At 34.6% G+C, this 22,553-nt stretch overlaps 1 long non-coding RNA gene across 1 annotated transcript in view; it reads left to right on the top strand.

Moving 5' to 3' along the window:
• LOC146760775 (uncharacterized) overlaps window positions 1-22,553 on the top strand; it is a 154,646-nt gene that overhangs the window by 20,525 nt on the left and 111,568 nt on the right. The window contains exon 2 of the long non-coding RNA XR_014947249.1: window positions 13,636-13,706. This is a non-coding gene — a long non-coding RNA (uncharacterized LOC146760775). The remainder of the gene's footprint in view (window positions 1-13,635; window positions 13,707-22,553) is intronic.

Below are 22,553 nucleotides of genomic sequence, written 5' to 3'. Positions count from 1 at the left end.
AGCAGCTCTTAATGACCACAAATTCTCAGGGTTTTGATTTTACAGCTCCTATGGGTATTTAGTTTATCATTAACCACATGATCTGCCTAACGTTGAAGCATGACTGGCATGATAAATAGCAGTTATTTTAAAATTTTCTTATGTACTGGTTGAAGGCATGAGGCATGAGTGACTTTTCCAAATGCATGGAGAAAATGTACCTTGTTACCCAAATGAGAAATAGTTGAGTAAAAGCAAAGCAGATTTGCTTGTTTTCTGTGCAGTACTTTTATTCTAATAGTGTTTTCTTTTTTTCCTATACGTGAAATGAAAGTAGAAGAAAGTAATATTCTAATGATGGTTTCACCAAACTTGTATTCTTGAAGTCAGGACAAATCTATTGTTGATTTGATCAACCAGAGTGACTGCCGCTGAAATCCTGTGCATGTACCAGAATTGCCTGAATTGGAACAGACCCATAAAGGTCATGTAGTCTAACTCCCCTGTGATGAACAGTGATACCTACCAGCTAGATCAGGGTGCTCAGAGCACTCAAGGAGTCTAGCCTGATGCTGAATATCTCTAGGAACAGAGGTATTTTATTGACAATGAGGAGAAAGGAAAAAAAAAAAAACTTTTCACTGACAACTGAATTTATTCTTATACAAGGGTAGCTCCAAAGGTAATGTCTCCTACTTATTTCTGTGTAAACTATAGTGGCTATAAAGAACAGAAGAACACTGCTAGAGCAAACTCTTAGCTGCATAACGTTATTTTTCAATGTAGTCACCACCATTAGCTATGCATTTTTACCTCTTATGAACAAGAGCTTATATGCTGTGCTTGTGAAAATCTGTGCCTCTGGATGTGAGTCAGAGTTTCACAGATGCCGTGTCAATATTGTTGCAGAAGTGCACCAGCTGTTATCTCACTGTTCTTGTATTCACTATTGGTCTTCATAAAATTTCAGCAAGCGTCAATGAATGTCAATAGGTGTGTGTGTGTGTGTGTATATATATATATATATATATATATATATATTTTCCCACATGGAGGATTTAAATGACACACTTCTGTTTCATATGCACTTTGATGCCACGTATTATTGTCCCTATGCTGCCATCTGTTGCATGGTGACAGTACATAGCAGGATATTGGTCAGAAGGTTCAACCTCTACTGCCATACTATGTACTACCAACATCTGCCTCAGATGTCATAGAGGCAATAAGAGGCATTGCTTTCAGAGCCGCCTTGGGATCCATGGTTTGGCTTTAAGTTAAGGTGTTACGTATGCCTCTAATAACAGAAGGATCTTCTGCTTTATAGTTTTGTATGATGATACCGTTCACTGAAGAATGAGATTAGGCAGGAAACATAGAAATGCTTTGTACTTCTACTTAAAAACAATCCCTCTTCCCCCCTCCCACTCCCAGAAAAATAACAAAATAACAAAATACAAAACAGTTTATGTAGAAAATGCAGCTATTCATAAAGAAAGTGAGGTTTCAGCAAGATCACTTTTCTTAGGGATATAAGATCTGTCTTTGGCATACCTGCTGTGAATGCCTGTTGCTTTTAATATTATGATAAATCACAGACATTATCAGCTTTGACTCTATGGATTGTCAATATTCATAAGCACAAACTGGGTGTTACTTTCAGTATGTATAACATCATAGCTTAGAAGAAATACTATTTATCTTCTACTATAATTGTGTTGTGTTTGACTATAAAAGAATGCTTTTCTTTTTAAGAGAGAGGAAATGTTTTGAAATTGTAACCCAATTAAGCAATAAAAGGGTAATATAAGAAAACAGTGAATCAGACACAAGTTCAGTGTGCATATCTTAAGTACGCCTGAGTTACTTCAGAAGATGATTTTTAATCTTTATATTCATAAACATTCTTGTTCTTACTTTTGTTTTGTCTTTTGTATCTCACATTTTTCTTCACTTATTTAACTATTCTGGTAGAACAACCCTTGAGACAATATATTAAACTGTTATGTTCTTAAATATTGTCAATTAAAAATGACCTCTCAGATTTCAGTCTTTTATTGTTAACAACAATATTGTTAATAACAAAAAAAAAAAAAAAAAAGGGATTCTGAGACCATTTTGGAGTTGTTGCATCAGTGCTTGTTGCAATTTGAGGTGTTGCAGAGACCACAGAAAATTGGAATTTCTAATGGAAACATCAGTTGAATGTGAACTTGAGTACTGGTAATGATTCCATTATAATACAATTTTTATTGTAATAACAATTCCAGGTTCCCACAATAGAAATATAGCATTCATAGAAAACACTAATAATGCTTATAGTCTGTTTCTGCTTTTGTTTAGTGTTTGTGTATTCATCATCAGTGTGAGGGAAGATTAAAATTCAAAGACCTGTGTCTATTTTCTACAGGCATCTGAAAAAAGTAATCTTCCCATTCCATGCTTTGAAGTGCCTTAATCCCCGCTTTATCCTTTCTGATGTCGTGAGCTTCAGAGGGCTGAGAACAGTCTCAGACAAAATTGTTGATTAACTCTGCTGGTATTAAAAATAGGGAATAAGATACTATCCTGGAGAAAGCACACTACAGTAAACTGCTGAGACAGTTAGTCTCCAGATATGGCATAGGAAAGTGAATGAAAGTGTTCTCTGGATAATGAATGCCCCTTTCAAAACACATAGTGCAGTCTGATGCTCTTCTTGCAGTAGAGGTATTTTTGATAGAAGGCATTTGTGAGGGAGTGCATAAGATTGGCTACTCCCAGCTTTTATGCATCATTAGGTGATCAATTTGATAATGAGGTAGTTATCACTATAAATCTTATTGATAAATGTTCTGAAGTGGTAAGTTCCATGGATGCATTCCATGTGCTGAGCAAGCTTATACGATACTATCTAGTTTTGCAGTGGTTGTAGATTAAATTAATATTCTCTTCAGTGCCCTTCTTTAAGGATGTCTGCCTGTGTCAAGGAGAAGAATTCATTCAGTGTACAGAACATGAATCACTGAAGTTGGTATTCATTGCTTATGAATATTCTTCCACCTTTTAAGAATGGTTCTTGTCCAGTCTTCTGGAGCTACCTCAGTTTTCAAGGATTGCTTAAGTAAAACTAGTGGTATAGTACGCTTCTCTTTTGTAACCATTATTCCTGTTGAATAGAAATTAACAGAAAATGATTTCTCATACTTACCACAAAAATTTCTTTTTTTAATGCTTTATATTTTTTTCTTATCAAGTATAATTACTGCTAGCAACCTTTTTGTACTGCAATTGCCATCGTATGAACTGGATACTGCCTCTAAATACAAGGGAGAACTAATACATGTATTTTAGTTGTGTCTAATAATTTCTGAAAATATTATAATTTAAGTAGTTGATTTATACATTGGCATAATAAACTTCTAGTTCTTTTTTTTTTTTTTTTTAAATCTTTTGGCATTTTGGATTTTAACACTGATAGATATTTTGATCACTTTAATCTCATTTACCTGCCACACGGGTTTGTTCTTATTTGTGTAATCTGCTATCAATCTGCTTGTTTGTTTCTGGTTATTGGAAGTAATTTATTTAATTCTTCCTTGCTTCTCTGTTTATCTTGTCTCAGCAGCCTTCTACTTGTTCAAAAGACATGATTTCACAGATTATCTGCTGGGATGTCTTCTGATGGCCTCTAGGTTGTGCTAAAGTTCCCATTATAATTTTTTCTGTTATGCTGAAAAGCGTTTTAAGATAATGGGGATGAAGTATAACTATAAAAAATCAAAATCCTCCGTAAAAATTACTTTTCTCAACAAAATTCCATTCTGAAAATAGGATTTTATTGGAAGACAGATATATCAGAAAATGAGGTTCGGTTCTGGACATATATTAGGTATTAATGGAGCTGCTGTAACTCAATCCCATAAGTCTCCTATGACCATGCTTGACTTCCAAGGGATTAACTTTTTTACAGAGTACTGCGGCTCTAAATTTCTAACTTGAGCAATAAATTCTTTACTTACCTGCTCTTCAGGTAAGTTTATTTTTTGTTTCAGAAAAAGGAATACATTTTCTTCATGATCCATTATTAAAACTGTAAATAAGAAAGCTATCACAGAAAAGGTAGTCATTATCTCTGTTATGTTTTTTTTTTTATTGTCTCAGAACATGTGTGTTCTATTACACCTACTTAAATTAGATTGTAGAGGAATGCTTTTCATTTTTATACATCCAAGCAGTTGTTGCTGAATCACTAAGTGCATATCAGCTTTCTTGGTCTCTAAATGTGAGACTGAAATAAGGAGTTCAAAGAAAGGCTTGAAAAAACTCAAATATTATAATGTGGTATACTATGTGTATAGTACGTATAGCACTATGTAAAATATGTATATGCTCTATTTCTAAATCATCAAAGTATATACACAAAGTATATACACAAATCAAAGATGCTTTAAACATTTAGGTTTTCTACTTTTTTCTTTTTTTTTTTAACTTTTTTTTTTTTTTTTTTTTTTTTTTTTTTTTTTTCCCCCCCCCCTACTTTGAAACTGAAAGTGGCATGGCTTGGAAGCATACCCACACCCTCTGTCAGGCAGTGAGAGAGCGAGCGTTACCTCTGTGATATATTTTCCTCTTTGACTGTGAAGTCACCTGGAACATGTTGTTCTTCTCTGTTCTCCATATGATATTATGATGTGGAATACCAATAGCAAAAATTACAAAACTATGACAGGTAGTCATATAGAAACTGGTTGTTTTATATTGCTTATACTCAAGATCATTGTCCCAAAAACATCGTCCTTACAATTTAGGAGCTCTTATATTATTTGCCATCATATCAATGCTATGCTTTTCAACTCCTGGCTGGTGAAACAGTTTAGGTTTTTATATCAGTAGGGCTTTCTATGATGACATGAATGCTTTTATCACTTCTTAGATAATAAACCATATTTGTCCTACAGTACTGCAGTGTGCTGTGTAACATTTCCTTCACCTTGTTGTGAAAAGTTGCTCGATGGAACAGAAATCCAGGAACTTGTGAGAAAAGCACCTGGAATTTGTTGTCTGTTTCACTGTTTACTCTTACTTAGCATAAGAATTATTTGGTGCCTATGGCTTTGGGTCTCAGATAGTAAAACATTTTCTAATCCAAATTAAGTTTATGGAAAAGAAACAAATTCAGTAATGTTCTTTCCTACTGTGGTTCTACTTCACAGCTTTATATTGGGGACCATCTGCTACAAAGTTTGAAGTTAACCACAGAGGGGCTGTAATGAGGTTTTTTAGAAGTTTCAGAAGCTCATAGGCAGAAGTACCTATAGGTACTAGGGTAAAAGTATGTAGGTCAAATAAAGAGCAATGTTATCAGTTTAATTGGTTATCAAAAGTGTTGGATGCTATAGGGGGTGGGATGGCATTGGGATTTATTACTCATTATATTCACAATTATTCCAGGGGATAAACTGGAGTTGGGAATGTCCGTACAGTGCTATACTTGATGTGATTCTGGTTGAGGTGGTTCTTTCTCTCACGCAACGTGAAAGTTAATGTGGTTGTGGCTTTTTCTGGGGAGAAAAATGTAAAAGAACTTAGCAGCTGAAAATGGTTCAGACTCTGCTTCTAAATTTTGATTAAGATTTTTATTGTTTGTGGAGGACAAAAATCTTGGTTTTGTCCCAGAGAAGTCCCAATTTTTCTGTGAGCAACAAGGATGTCCCACAGAAAAGAGGCACCAGCATGGGCAGCTGGGACTTATTTTTAAAGCATCACTTAAAAATAAATAAATAAATAAAATCTTTTCCAAAAAATGTCTTCCTCACTCAGAATTAAGTAGCCGGCTTTAACAAGCTGGAGTGAACCTAATCAGAAGAAAAACAGGAAAACCCTGAAATCATCCTTTCCCTGAAAATGGCGGAAAAACAAGCTTTTGAGACATATGGAGAAAGCTGAGCCATGAGACTGTTACTGTATGCAATAGTGAAGATGAATCATCTAATTGCCTCTTGAATTAGACTATTTATAGCAGTCTATGATCTGCTATCTGTGCCTCTTATACTTTGTGCACAGAAACTGACAAACATTTTTTTCTCTTTAATGCTTTTTTCAGGCAGGAAACTAGAATACTAATCAGTAGTGAGCCAGACGATAAGCTGATTTCTTGTTTTCTTCATTGGCATCATAGTTCTGCATCATATGACACTTTTATCAGTATTTGACTGGGTCAAGATTTTCATTGTGATTTTTAAGTTACTGTTCGGTGTCTGTGGTATCTCTGCTTCTGAGGTTTGTACAAAGCAGAAGCAGGTGTCTGGATGTTAGGTACATCAGCTGATGTTAAGTGCTCTTCTTATGGCAAGCTCTGAAATAGACATAGCGTTCTGAAAATATGGGTATTTTATTTGCTGTACCAATGACAGTTTTTTTTAATTGTGGAGATTCTAGTGCATGAAAAATAGATGATGATGAGGATGAAGTTATTTTGAGAATGTGGCATGAAAACACCTTTCTGAAGTAGATTAAAATTATATTTGTGTTCAAAACATTTTCTTTAGTGACTGCAATATCCAGGTTCTCCTTTAAGTGAATGAAGTTGCACCATTCTAGCTGTTTAAGAATCAAGTACAAATGCAGATTCAGATGAAAGTAATCAATAATTTCTTCTTCTAGAATGCACCTGGAGGCTAAAATTGACAATTTGTGGACAATGTGATGCATTATTGCCCATTGCTCTATTCTTAGCTTACTGTTAGCATCCTTATGAAAATGTTAGTAAATAAAAAAACCTCTTTTTAATTCTGTATCCATTAGCATGTGCAATCTGGTCTGGGTAGTAGACAGTTATACATTAAAAAAAAATTACCTTTTATTATGCAGCTGAATTGTTTTAAAAAATAGACATATTTTCTTTTCAGCAAAATAACACTCAAAGCAACAACATCAATGTCGTTACTTAATCATGGAAAAAGTTAAACAGGTTTTTGAATTTAAATGTACAGTATAGTCTCAATTATCTTGAAGTGGATAAACCTAGTACTTAATTAAGGCTATTCATATTTTCCTATATATAAAACCAGATGTAAGTCTGGAAGAAGAGAGTCTGTTTTTATTATTGTGTTCAATATGTATAGTGTTTAAATGCAAATGAAATAAGTGACTATTTTAGCCATCAGTGATTTTTTTTTTTTTAAACTGAGATAGCTGTAGCTGTGCAAAGGTAATTGTTTGGGGAAAAAAAAAATTGTATTTTTTTCAACATCTTATAGAAAAGATCAACATTGCCTTGAAAACTAGGAGAAAAATATCTCCCAGCCATACCAGTTATGTAGATGAATATTTACTTTCTGTGCATTTGTTGGGCAATAAATTAGGCTATTTTATTCTTTGTGGTTTTTTGGTTTTTTTTTTCTTCTTACTGTGTCTCTCAATGTCATGTTTTCAGTTTGTTGACAGTTTGTTTTGGTGTGATATAAATTTCAAGGAGTTAAACTTTTCTAATAATATAAGTGCTGTCATTGTTAGACTACAGCTAGCAGAGATGGCCCGAGTCAGGTGTTTTTAACCACATTATTAGCTCTCTTGATATTTTTCTCTCCTTGTAGCTTATTTATGTGCTTTTAATATTTTTTCCCAGTCACCAAGGTCAAAGTTTTTGAGGCAAAACAACATATGCAACAATTGTAGTCAATTAACGTAGTGCAGAAATCATCATGGGCAAGTGAAAAAGAAATTCAGAATGTGAAATGCAGGAAAGAATTTTAGAGAAATAGTACATATAACACATTTGCATACTGGACAAAATGACTTTTCAAAAAACACATGAAACAATTTTTAACAGTTGGATTTGCTGGAAAAACAGATTACCCAAGCAGGAAGTTCTGCCTTGAATCTTGGTAAATATGGCTATAATATTACCATTCTATATTTTGGAAATTATAATTTTGGAGCATGTTATGATTACAGATTACAATTAGATCAGATAATTAATGCCCTACAGCATATCCCCTTTTACTGAGAACCAAGGGAAAGAAAGAAGTAAATGTTAATATTATAAAGGAGAAATCGTGTCTTACGTAATTCCAAACTTAGGAATTAAACATATGATCTCCATGTTATGTTGTAATGCTGCTTTTCTGTTTCAAGACAAACATTAAAGATAAGCTAAATGAGTCATAGTTCATTTTGAGTATGAAATTCCACAGTTTGTGATCTGCATATATGTGCTTTAAGTTGACACTAAATTAATACTGAGTGGCTGTTCTGGAGTCTGTGTTGTACATGCCTAACCAACCCATGCTTTCTGCAGGCTTCTGAGATAAAAACTGCCTGACATATCTCATATGTTTTTGTTTCCAAGGATCATGTCAGAAGTTCAAATATGTTCTTACATTCTTCATTTTGGGAGAAGAGGAAGTGCAAGGTTTTTTGATATGTGCCTATGGATACTGAGTGTCTTAAAAATGTGAACTCAGATAAGGTCTTTTCCCCAGCCTGATTCTAGTTCAAGATTTCATGCCTTAAACTTGAGCAAGCTATATATGAGAGTACAAAAACGGGTACTTTACTTTTTGTCTGAAGTGCCCTGAGATAGTTGACATACTTGCAAATTTAAAGTATGAGGAATGAGACTTAGATGGTTGTGTTCTGTGTTAGTGTTCGTTGTTATCCTTGTGCTGTTAGGAAAAAAAATGCAAACAACTGGAGTAAATCAGATTAATATAAGCAAATTCCTTTGCTAAACTCAAACTTTTGTTTTGTTCTACCTTTAATAAGGTTCTCCAGCAGCGCCCTGGTAAAAAAAAAAAAAAAAAAAAATTACCTCGAATTTCTCCTTCCATGGAGATATTTAAGACCTGTCTGGATGCCTACCTGTGAGATCTATTATAGGGCACCTGCTTTAGCATCTCTTGAGATCCCTTCCTACTTCTGTGATTCTCATCGAGTTCTGCAAGTGTTGAGAGGCCAATATTCAACTTCACACTTTGATCCGGTTATACTTTATGTTAGGGATCTGGAGCAAGTCATGAGAATGTTGCACGGTGTTTATGGCGGGGAAGATGGAATGTAAATCCTGTGGGCAGCATGAAAGTAAGGAACTTGTGCTGCATTGATGAAGATAAAAAGGAGTTGTCTGAAGGTACTGATATAGGCTTGGCTACCTCAGCCATATTTAGAATTCTTCTGCCATTTCTTCCTGCATGTTTCTACAGTATATCAGGAAATTGAAGGCCTTTCATTTCTAGCAGATTATTTCTGATGAGCAGAGCTGTTTAAGTTATACAGAACACTAATTAGCTCATTTGACCTGGAAATTACTTGCCTTGTGGTAGTTTTTTGTTGTTGTTGTTGCTGGTTGATATTATTTTTCATCAGCTGTATCCCGTCAATCATCCCAACCACCTGAGGTCCAGAGGTTGAGAAAGTCATGTGAGTGAAAACTGAATAAGATCTACAATCACAATGCATTTACATCCTAGACAGACTTTCAGCACGTTCTTGGTGAAGAAGCCATAAAAACTGTGGTGATTCTTTCAGGAAAGTTAACGTCTGAGCTAGAGACCTTCTTTTCTCAAAATACTGGGTATTTGATGTCAGATAAAAAGTTAGCCTTTGTGAGTAATGACCAGTGGTGCAGTAACTTGTTAAACATCACTGTAGACTTTTAAGTTGAGGCTGAAGGTATGAATCCTGTACAAGGATCTCCAAAATCTGGAAACAGATTTGTGGATTTCTATGCGAACTTGGTTACTGCCAAGTTTTCCTGCATTATTTCTTTTTATGCTGATCAAGTACCATGGCAATGTTTTATTTAGGCAAAGTATCTAGCAGGGAATAAAGTTATGTCACAATAAATTACTACTCCCATCATAATGTTCTCTTTGATGGGTCTTACATTGATATATCTGTGATTAATGAAGTTCCTACTCTAAATTATAAAGCAATTTAAGGGAGCTTTCTGACTCCACTGAATTGTATAATTGACTTAATTATTACTATGTTTTAATACACGTCTATTAGTAGTCTTTAAGCATAATTTTTAAGCAATACAAGTCTTGCAAGAATCTATGCAGGCAGGTAATAAAATTTCCAAAAAATAAATCATGTAGATGGAGTAAGTGTAGTGCATTCTTAAAACTTAACTGTCATGCATATTTGTAGATTACACTTTAGGGTTTTAGAACAACAACAATATATATATATATATGTATTATGATTAGTAGCAGTGGTATGGAATATACATTTTTTTGTTTTGTAAAATGACACATTTTCTGTGTCACAGCTTCTGAGAAGACAGTGGTCATTTCCAGACCCTCTCATCTCCAGCCATTTATAAATGGAGAACCCTTATCAAATCAGAAAATCTGTGTAGTTTAAAGATTTCCATGGATCCAAGGAGAACACAGGATTTAGTACTAAACACCTGGTCTTAAGAATTACTCAGATTTTCTGAGTAGCTACTTGTTTTGAATTCTTCTTTTATTTATTATGGAAAGACTGGTAATATTAGAGGTGCAATTATATATTATTGAAAATAATGATGCTTGTGTTCCTTCCTTGACAAACATCTTCACTGTATTTAAAATAAAATATTTCTCAAAAGGAACTACTTGCTAAATCTTGGAAGAAGTCTCCCTGAGGATTGTATTTTAAGTGCATGGACTGAGTACTTGTTCAGTGTGATGAATACCTGAGTGTACTGTACTTCAGAAGTACATACATACACTTTGCAAGATGTGTTTGAATTAGAACAGGTCAGACTGCTCTTTCCAGTCTTTTAAAAGTTATCTTTAAAGGAACAGGGAAAGTAGAGACAGGAAATAAGAAAACTTTCCCCTCACTTGGATTGATTTTTCTACTATAGATGGACATTTCTTTGTCTTTGCACAATCTGTATAAGCCATGGGGATCTGTGGAAGACAGTGGGCTCATTTATTAGCTGCGTTACTCCGAGGCCTTCTTTTTGTCAAGTTCTTCTCCACATAGTAAAAACTATAGAAACTTTTCATGCAGGTTCCTTAGTGCATAGTTGGTTAATAAAAACACTGACACAGTGTAATTCTATGATGTTTTGCAAGTGAAATTCATGTAAGTAGCTAAACTAATATCTACAGTTTTCAATCAGGCCTAATATCATTTAAACTTCTATCATTTAGACTCCTGTACCTTCCTTTTACCTTCAGGCAGTCCATGATCTGTGTGTGGCTCTTAGACTTCTAATATCCAGGCACAGTGATGTCCTAAGGAAAAGCTTAAATTGGTGCTTGACAGGTCTCTTCTGTGTTTCTATCTTCAGGGTATGAGCTAGCACTGCTGTGTTTCCAACTGAATTTTTATAATGCAATTTCTTTCTCAGAACTTAACATCCCACACTGATCAAATCTGAGGTTAATAAAATTCACTGCATTGAAGATTTCAGGTTTATTATATTGGGATCAATATAACAGACTGTGTGAGACAGTACTACAAGTACGATTCCAACAAAATGCTTCAATTGAAAAGTTAAAACTGAAAGCAGTTTTAAGTATGATGGCAATGCTTACTGTGGGCAGCAGTGTGGTCAATTTTTTTTTTTTTTTAAATAGACTGTAGTAAAATATTGATCTTGGGAGAGATGAGTGCTTTTATCTATCTCTTGGCACATTCTTGGAGTCATGAAAGGAAATCCTTTAGCTCTATGCAAATATTAGACCACTGTAGAACTTGGGAAAGCAGATGAATTATTTGCATGCCAAGTTTGCAGGAAAAAAAGGATAGCAATTCTTGTTTTATTTTTGTGATATCTTTCATTTCATAAATAGGTTAAAAAACAAACTAGTTTGCAGCACAGTAAAAGGTGAATTTTATTCATTGTTGCATATTAATATTTTTGACAGTGTATTTACAAGTTTAATGCTTTTGGTTTTCTGCTAATCATATTTAGGAGTAAGAAAGTAATTACTCTTTCTTCCTTGAAGTTTGAAGTTGTACTAGAAAAATATTGCTAAACTAATTTTAAAACCATCTAGAAGTCCTGGGAGAGAAGGCTAGGATTTCTGGAAGAGTATATGTGTAAATTAAATAGCAGAAATTCTTGGAATACAAAGGTTGGAAGCCAGTCAAAGTATCAAGAATGGTGTGGTGAGCAGGACTAGGGAAGTCATCCTGCCCCTGAACTCGGCATTGGTGAGGCCTCACCTCGAGTACTGCGTTCAGTCTTGTGCACCTCAGTACAAAAAAGATACAGAGGTACTGGAGCAGGTCCAGAGAAGGGCAACGAGGCTTGTGAAGGGCTTGGAAAATCCACCCTATGAGGAGAAGCTGAGGGAGCTGGGACTGTTCAGTCTGGGGAAAAGGAGGCTGAGGGGAATACCTTATTGCTCTCTTCCAGTATCTGAAAAGTGCTTACAGTGAGAGCAGGGTTGGTCTCTTCTCACTGGTGACAAGTGACAGGACAAGGGGAAATGGCCTCAAGTTGCGCCAAGGTAAGTTTAGGTTGGACGTTAGGAAACACTTCTTTACAGAAAGGGTAGTTAAACACTGAAATAGGATCCACAGGGAGGTGGCTGGGTTGCCGTCCCTGGATGTGTTTAAGAGCCGTTTGGATGTGGTGCTCAGAGATATGATTTAGCAGAGGGTTGTTAGAGTTAGGGTACTATGGTTAGGCTGCGGTTGGACTTGATGATCCTTGAGGTCTTTTCCAACCTGGGTAATTTTATGATTCTATGATTCTGTAACGTTTAGTTTGGACTTCTGTATTTTTCTGAATGAGCTAAGCCCATTCTTAATACTGAGTTTTTTTTTCATAACTCTGGTGGAGCTGAACTAGGAAAATCAAGTTCAAATCTTCACAACAGTTCTGGAATCACAGAGTCTTTAATCTGCACCTAAAATTAACTTGGAAAATACTAATATTAGCAACAGGAATGTTTGGAACACTGTAAACTTAGGTTTGCAAGCTTTAAGAGTCAGTAGGAGCTTAACTTTCTGTGTGAATGGCTGAGCTGGTGCTGAACAAAGTGGTCTTAATATCAGAGAAATAACCCATCCTATTTTAAAATGATGTGCAGCTACAGGTGATCAATGCCAAAGTTTCTGGAATTACCTTGATGCTGTGTAAGTAACTGTATAAACCTGGATGTGCCCTCCTGTAACACTTCTAGAACTCTCCACCTGTATGTAGTCCCCTCAAGGCCGAAAATCTTTTAAAATAATGTATTGTGGGAGACAAAACAGTTTCTCTACAACTCTAGATAACTTCCATGTAGAGAAATTCCACTTTTATTTTCTGTTGAAAAACCCAAGCCCTCTTTGATCAAGAGATGAAATGAACTTGTGAGTGCTGTTTGAGATTCCACATGGCACATTACATATGGTTGCCATTATTGATGCTTTTCTGCATAGTAATTAACATCTCAAAGAGTTATGCTGTGAACTTAGTCCCAGAGGAAGACCAAATACCATGTCTGGGGTAGTTCTGAGATCATTTAAATGCCAGGAAGCAATAAAATCTTTTCTTGCTTTTCCTCAAATAATAGCCTAAGGGGAAGTGTGTCCCTTCAACAACTGTTCATACATCAAATGAGGTTTATAACACCACAGGCTTTTCACTACATGTATTAGGTATAGCTGAAATAGTATTTCTTGCACATTTTCAAGCTTTTATTTAAAAAATAATGTTTTTTCTTTAAATTTTTTTTTTAGCCAGTTTATTTACAAACAACAAACCAAGTTTAAATGGAGGAACAAAAGCATACCAGATGACAAACAGTGAGGTAAGTAAACAGAAATATGAAAACATGTTGACACAAATTACTTTGAAACAAGTTCAGATTGTGATGCTGTGAAATGCTTATGTAGTCCTTAAGAGAGGTTCAAAACATTTAAGTCTAAGATAATGGTTTTTGGTTAAGAATTGAAGAGGAAAATCAAAGAGTAAAAAATAAAGCATAAAATTAGCATAATAGTGCTTAAGAGTCTGGAACTTACTCTTTCTTTTATGCCTAATATTTAGTAAATTTAGAACTCCTTATGATTTGTATAATGGTTAAATTGAAACCTGTATATTTTACAGATCTTTGGCACTTAGTGTCAGCTCAGAGAACTCTGCTTTATATTCATGATCTTTACTTTTACTGGGGGCAAAAAAGCCCCAAGATTTCTCTGAGGACTGGCAGCCACTCAAGTTAGCCACATCCCTCTGTGATTACAAGCTTCCTTCAGTGGTGATTATACTTCTCTGAAATACTGTTACTCTATCTTAAAAGCTACACAAGGTTCTTAATATGACTATTCTCTACTTGTGTTGCATACACTCTTCAGTAGCCTAATGACAAAGGCTGGCCTCCAGAGTTTTTGTGTTTTTCTTTTCAATTCCACGTGCTTAGCAGCTCGTTGTCTGTGCAGATATATTATCCAGTTGCATCCTGTATTGTTTGCCTTTTGGTATGCTGCTCCCTCTCTGTCCAATGAGCCCAGTCCCGACAAAGTGTACATTCTCCATTTGGCAACTGCAGCCAGGCAGATGGAGCTCCTTTCTATTTCTTCTAGCAGCACAAGTCTCCTTTGAGTTAACTTCAAGGAACTGCTGATAGAAATTTACTTTGTCTGCCTTTCTGTACATCCAGAGCAGATTTGAGAACACTAAGGAATTACTTCTCTGACAAAATGTAGTGGGTCATGTTGTCCACGTTCTTACAAAGTTAATTGTTGGTTTGGTAGTTAAGAGTAGTAAGCTCCACCCAGTAGTATCTTGATGATTATTTGATGTCAGGACTCAGCTATGTTAGGATATTATATTACTACCACACAAGATTTTATGACAGAGAGATTAAGTAGACAAGGCAAGAAAGGGAAACAGAGATGTTCAATGACTTGTTCAAAGTCTATATCAGTAGAAAATTCTCAAATCCTATCCTAGTTAATGCCAAAAAAAAGTTTTACTTGCCAGTTCACTGGGGTTACATAGTCACTCCAAGTATGCACCTGGTCGCTTAGTTCCATGACCCTCAATGTACTCACAAATGGGAAGTATTACTTTCTTTCTATGGAAACTACAAGAGTTACAAAGAACACATTAATGCTATTGATGGCGTGAATTCTCAGCTACAAAAAGCCATTTTTCACCATTAACTATGCAATTTCGCCAGTGATAAGCAAGATCCTACATGCTGTGCCTGTTGAAATGCACTGTTTGGTCTCCAGAAACATTCAACAGCATCAGCAAATGTCAGTAAGTGGAATCTTTTCCACATGGAGGAATTCAGTTACATACCTTTTGCTTCATCTGCACTTCAACGTCAGATTCCCTTTGTCACATTGCTCCTCTGCTGCCACCTGCCCCATGACAACAAAATGTAACAGAAAATTGGCTCGGAGTTCCAATGTTTACTGCCACACTTAACACCTTTAAGCCGACATAATAAAGCAGGAGACTTAACTTTTGGAGAAACCCTTGTAATACACAACATGATCTGTTAACAGTTAGTTGCTTGGAATGAAACGCAGCAGCTGTTTAATGGTGCTTATCCAGCATGTAGTTTGTACAAAAAGGAAGGAAAAATGTTCAAACCAACCAAAATTGGAGGGACAATTTTAGCTAAAAGAATATAATTATCTAAATTAGAACTCAAGGTGGGATAATAGGACAAGAACTGTTATGGTATCTGTGATTACCGAAGCTGGTTATACATCTTTTCTCTGCTTCTAATCTCACATAAGCACTATCCACAGACCTTTTCCTTTTTTTTTTTTTTTTTAATTATTATTATTATTTTTTAACTCTGTGAAATGTTCTAATTTTATGAAGACTGTAATTATAAAGATTCCTCTCCTCATTGCTTTCTGAGACAAAAGAATAAGCATAATCTTGCTGTTAACGTAAAACCTGTGAAGCAAAAAATATTGTAGACTTATATGAAAGAAATGTACCCACATCTCAGTAAGTGCTAAATTCTGTCTTCTTAATGAGAAAACATTACTTCACTTCATGGATTATAGATTCTTTGCTCCAGGCTATCCTTATATATACTTATACTCCTGTTTTGAAAGAAATATGGGTTATTTTCTTTCCTATATGATACATGTTTAATAATCAGTTATGTTTGTAGTTTAAAAATGGATGAGTATGAAACCAACAAGTTTTCTATGCAAGGAGAACTGTTCAGTGAGAAGAGTGCAGGTTTTTGGCTTTTTTTTTTTTTTTTTTTTTTTTATTTCTGGTGACTGGCTACAGCAGTTCATCTTTCTGTGTCCTGTTTCATTAGCATGAGAATGGCCATGGAGATAACAACATCTGTAATGTAGTCTGAGAAAGTGTTAATACTAAACACTGTATAGGAATGAGCTGTTATATTTAAAATCTAGATCTTTTATTAGCAGAAGTGATGTGTTACTGTGTTAAGAATAACCTATATGAAATGGTGTTTCTTCTGTAAAGATGAGGCTCATTTAAAATAGATTATAATATTTATTTTCTCCACTCCATAATTTAAGGTCCTAAACTTTTCTCAGAAACCCTTATTATAATGATAAAATATTAATTCATAATATTATCAATCTGGCTACTGATACTGTACTGTTGACCAAGTACCATTTGGCTTTTCTCTTACAGAAGTCAGTACATTCTCAGTGTATTAAGTGTTTCTTACTGTATATTTATCCGTTAAAGAATGCACTTTAAGCATTATATATTTACCTTTTTACCACTTTTTACAATTTACTAATTGCTTCAAGGTCAGATACGTTTTATTCTGCTAAAAGTCTCATTTAACATAGCTGAATAAGTAGGTTTTTGAAGCAAAAATGGAGGGGTAAAAAAAACAAACCTATATTCAACTATTGCTCAGGCATTAAGTTTCTTAAAAGAACAAATTGGTGTATTACTGTTAATTCTGCCTGCCTGTTTATGAAATGTGAAACAATGTACATTTATCCAAGTTTTTATGTACACATGCTTTGACACATATATTCATTTCTGCACATATGTACATACTTTAACAGAACAGAGCTATTTCTCATTGTGAATTTATCAAATACTGGAAAAGATAGGGAAATGTGAATTTTGTATTGTCATTTTTCATTATCTATGATTTCATCTTCATAATCTATTCTTAATATATTAATGAGACTAGAAAATAAAATTAATATTGTAAAATTAACTATGTACCAGCAAACCACTGTGCTGATAGTCCTGATGGTCGTGTGAAGATTAATTCATCTCAGAATATTCATATAGTCTTCTAATTTCTATGTCATTAGGAAAGCAATTTGATCAATGATACTGTATTTTTAATCAGAAGAAGAGATAATGATGTGTCTTCTCTGCAGTGTATAAAAGTAAGACTACCGTTGCTCTGTGTAGAGGATACGAAGATGCATAATGTAGGATAGTTATTATTGAGTAATTTATTTAGATTTCAGTGTTATAATTCTGTATAAGTTAGCTGAATATTCTAGAGAAAAACCAGCTGTTTATGGAAGATTATTATGGAAATATAGGTTTGTAGATAAATAGATTTGAGAGCAGGCTTTCTGACTTGTGCCCTGTCAAAGTTCTAAGTTTTCTACTGCAAGCTACTTTACTCATCATGGTCCTGTGCTACAGTACATGTCTTCTTGTAAGTACTTGACAGATGATAGCTATTCTCTTTGTAGAATTCTTCTGTGTGCATAAAGGCATCTTTGACAGTTGCAGTTAGCACTGCATGGTGTTTTTGCTGGAAACATTTATACTTCAAACAACATTGCAAACCAGAATTTTTTTATTGAGTACATTCTTCTATTTAGCAAGAGGCTTCCATGTAAAAGAAAAGATTAGCTCCATTTGTGCTGCAGGTTTTTATTCAGTTCCTCTTGGTACAAAAGGGCATTCAGTGTGGAAGCTTTTGGTAAGGATTATGACTGAGGAGAAGACATTTGAACTGCACCGAGCTGAGTACAGTCTGAATTGGTGAAATAATAGAAGTCATTCTTCTGTCATCTTGAATGCTTGAAATCACTGACTCTCACTTTCAATTGCTGTTGACCTATGATGGACGTGACTTAGCAATCAAGCAAGGAAAGTTTTATCCAATTAAAAATCTCCTGGGTCATCCATTCCTTCAAAATGAAGTACCTAAATAATAGGTCTCATGAAGATTGATGACATTCTCAGCATTTATTTTATTTCAGACTTAGACACAAAGGGAGATGAGAAAGAAGATGAGTCAGTTAAGCAAGATAAATGTGAACAAGAGTCTGGGAATATGAGGAAACAGGCTTATTAAGAAGCAAGTAAAAGAATGCTTCAATAATTTAAAGTATCTATAAATCAGTGAGGGCTCATTGATGTTTAACTAACAGTTAATAACGAACAGCAACAAGAACTGTGATGATTCATCAGACACATTAGAGAGTGGATAGAGTAGAAGTGAGCTACCAGGAAGGAGTGAAGGAAATGACAAATACTGGAGAAGACAGGAGTCTCCTCTTGACTATAAAGCAGTTCCCTCATGCTAGGAAATATAATATTTTATGAAACTTCAATGACTACATCAGTTACAATCTCCAAGATACTCTTAGTACACCCTATAATGTGTTTTTGGGTTTTTTTGTATGCATGCTTTAGCTTCTATGATATTTGTTGTGATTTTTTTTTTTTTTTTTTAACCCAGAGACAAATCTGCTCATGTAATTTTTTCATGTCCCTTCTATATTGTTAATTGCACCTGATTTATTTTATTTTATTCTTTGTTTTTAATCTGACTATGATTTTCTGTTAGAGTTTATCTATCTGCAGGTAATTATCTCCCTCTTCTTTGTGTGAATCACTAGAAAAACAGAGATCTCATTTGATCTGTTGAATGATTAGAGAAAATTCTTTCTTTGTCCAGGCAGAATATTCATTGCTCAGTCAATTCTATTCTGTCAAAACAAGCCACCTTCAAAGGAAATAAAATTACAAACTGGCAAGAAAATTTCAGAAAGATGGTGTATTGGCCCAGGTACAGGTTATGCGCTGGTTTGATAGATGGTGCTTTTGATAAGAACTGTACAGTTGTAAAGATCTTCACATCCCAGAATCAGCTGTTCTGTCTGCAAGAGAATAAGGAATTTCTAACATAAGGTGGCATCTGAGTTTAAAAAAAAAAAAAAAAAAAAAAGGGAGATGTTAGAAATATTAGAGTAACTAAGATCTTGGCAAGTAGCTTTATTGGTAAGATTTCAAATGTGGAATGGGTTTTCTTATATAACTTCAGTGCATTTTGGTGCAGATGAAATGAATAGAGCAGTTGTAGGCAGATTACTCTCAAAATATGGAAAAGGAGTGTCGAATCATCTCCATATGGGCTTTTTGTCTGGAATCCATTCCTGTCTTAATTGTAAAGGATTACTTCAGTGTTGTGTAGAAAAGATGATGAAATTGTAGGGCTTCTGAAATGTTTAGGACCTTAACTGATGTTATTTGCTGCTGTTCCTACTAAATAAAGCATTTACCTGTATTCCAGCAAAAAAATAATCACTTACTTTCTTTAAGTGCAATTGATGTGAGGATAGCTGTGTAATTCATAGATTTAAGATAAGGCACAGATGAGAAATTAATTATTCGAGACATTAAGTAAATATATATACACACACACACACACATATATATATATTTCAAAAGGAGCAAAAGTGTTGGTTTGGGAATTAGATGAAAATGTGTAGTAGTACTTCTAGGCATTTTTTGGAGTGCAGTAAATGTGAAATATTTCAGAAGATTAAAGCTACATGTCTCTTTGTGTCTTACTAATTTTAATAATGATAATTATAATGTACATTAACTATATTGCTATTTTGAGTTATGTAGTTATGGTAGGACTATGACAGAAAGAAAAGTGAGTGTACGTTAATTTTTAAGTGATCTGACATGCTTTAGTGGTAATTGCTTGAGCTCTTAAATAGCTACATCTGTTCCAAAAATTTCCCCCTTCAAGTTTAAAGATGTATATTTACATTTCTTTCGATCTTTGTAAGTCATAATTATGTACATAAACTCTTTGGACATTTATTGAAGATGAATTAGAATTAGATGACAAAATGGAGTTAGACAAAATGGAATTAAACCTGCACTATGATGATTGGGCTCGTACTTAAATATGTATCTTGTAAAGCTTGGATGCTTTACCAAATTCGATCTTGAAAGTATGAGGCCCTGAATGTAGCACATAAAGTAGTATTCCTAATTTCTTTATTTGAAATCAGTTCCTTACATGTCAGGTCTTGTTAATGGAAAGCATTTTTAAAAATAAACACAGTGTCAGACCACTTTCATCTATTAAATAAATAAATAAAATCAAAAGAAATAAAGATTTTTTCCTGACTAGCAACATGTTTATCATGTTTCTAGTAGAATATTTGTGTCAAGATAGCTCATTAAAAAATGGTGTCTAGGGCATGGAGACCTTCTTGGAGTTGTGAAGTTTTCCTTCTTTCAGGTTTGTAGATAATGATTATGAGTGTCTGAAACAGAACGATAATCAGACACTATCTGGATAGTGGAGTTTAAAAAAGTACTGAATAGGAAATGAAATGTCAACTTGATCCTGCTGATCGCTGATTGCAAGAGTTCTTATTAAAATTTGTTAAAAGCTCATATTTAGCAGCAGATTTTGTTGAAATTTGCAATGGACACAAAAGCCTTTTTTAAAAAAAAAATAAAATTAAAGGAGTAAAAGGGACGTGGGGAAGGAAAGAAAGGGAGGATAATAAAAGAGAAAGAAAATAGCAAGACTTAACATGTTGTGCAATACATAGATATAGTTTGAGAGAAAAATAATATGCTTAAAAACAAACTCTTATTTCTGTAATAATGTTTACCTGCATGCACTGTTGTGGCATTTACCTTCATAACACATTTTCTTTAGGCCACAGATGTCTTTAAAGCATTCTGCTAGATTTTATATGGTTATACAAAGATCTGGATTCAAAGGGATCTAAAATCCCACCCAGCCCGCATCCCATGCCATGGACAGGCTGCCCCACCATCAGGTTAGGCTGTCCAGGGCTCTGTTCAACCTGGCCCTGAATGCCTTCAGGGATGGAACATCTACAGCTTCTCTGGGCAGCCTGTGCTAACACCTCACTTCTCTCCAAGTAAGGAATGTCATCCAAAACTTAATCTAAATCTCTCCTCTTTTAGTTTAAATTTTACTTCTATTTGGTGCAATTCAACTTATTTTGTCTATTATATTTTGTTTTTTTTCAAGTGTTATGTAAGTTGACTTGCATTATAGAATACTCTTTGTAAGTAATGCACTTGTCCAACACAAAATATTGAAACACACTGTTGGCTTTTCCATAGCTGTGATTAACAAAAGCGATTATGTCAGTGGAAGTTTCACACAAGTATAGGCAGGATGAAGACCTGACTTAAAACAAGAAAGTATGTTTTCTAGGGCTCTGTATTTTTTCTTTACATGCTGTAGAGTATAGCATTCAGGAAGGAATGATGAAAGCAATGTTAGAATTAACTGTTCCTTAAATTACTGTAGTAAGTCCCATATATACCAATGTTTGTGTTCAAGTGGAGAGGAAAAGAAGTCATTCAAACAGTAATGCTTTTTTTTTTTTTTTTTTTTTGTGTGTGTGTGTGTGTGTGTTTGCTTCTTGTTTAGTTGTTAGAAAAATAATATTGAACAGGCCTTAATGAAAACTGTGGTTTTGAAAGAAAGAGATAATGTTCTTTAAGTTTTTCATATGGAAAATCTGTTTAATGCTCAGGGGTAGACAAACATCTTAACACCGTTCTCCATTAGATATTCTTTTGAAAGTAGGCTATACCCTGCAAGATATACTGAGATATACTAAGGAAATCCAAATGCTTTCCAGTGGTACAGCTTGGGAGTATTGAAAACGTGGTTACTATGAACCGGCACAGTAAATTGAGGTCAGTGCAAAAACACAGTCCTCTGTTGATATCTCTGCTCTTCCACATCCTCTAATATTATTGTAACCGCTTTCTTCCTTGATGCACATACTTCAGCATGTTGATTGGGATCAAATCTGTGTTTGTACAGTGGCCGTTCTGAATGCCTCTGTGTATTGTACTTTGATCATCACTTGCTCTCTGTCCCTCCTCATCCATCATAACTGCCAGTGCAGGGACTTTGTTCATTGCCCTGGCATCCTTCTGTCAGGTGACCTCAAGTTGCACTGGGACCATGGAGCACAGTAGGGTATTGTAGGTTACATAATGACGCAGGATTTAGAGCTACTTTTGGAACCTTTTCTTCACCATGCAGCTCTGCTTGAAATCCGGCATCTGGACAAAATCTAGATTATGAAGTGAAATGCCAAGAATGTTTTCTGCAGTCTCAAGATTACACCTTATTGTGTTTGGATTATTTTTAATGTTATGCATTGCTAATCCAATGGTTCCATTGTCAAACAGAAATCAAACCCTCAAAAAAATCCACAAAAAAAAACCAAACAAAACACACGGTCATTTCTTCACATATACTACAGAGAAATGCAATTGTCCCTTTTTTGCCAGGACAGCTTGCTATTTTGAGTATTTCTTTACCTTGCCAGCAAAATAGTATAAAAAAATCTGTTGAAAATAATGAAGAACGTTTAACATTTAATGTATAAACAAATCAAAC

Source organism: Coturnix japonica, chromosome 5 (genome assembly GCF_054131305.1).
Source record: "Coturnix japonica strain WE chromosome 5, WE-NBRP24, whole genome shotgun sequence".
NCBI classification, from domain to species: Eukaryota; Metazoa; Chordata; class Aves; order Galliformes; family Phasianidae; genus Coturnix; species Coturnix japonica.
Note: the sequence above shows the minus strand (reverse complement) of the source record. Positions and strands in the feature narration are given on the sequence as shown.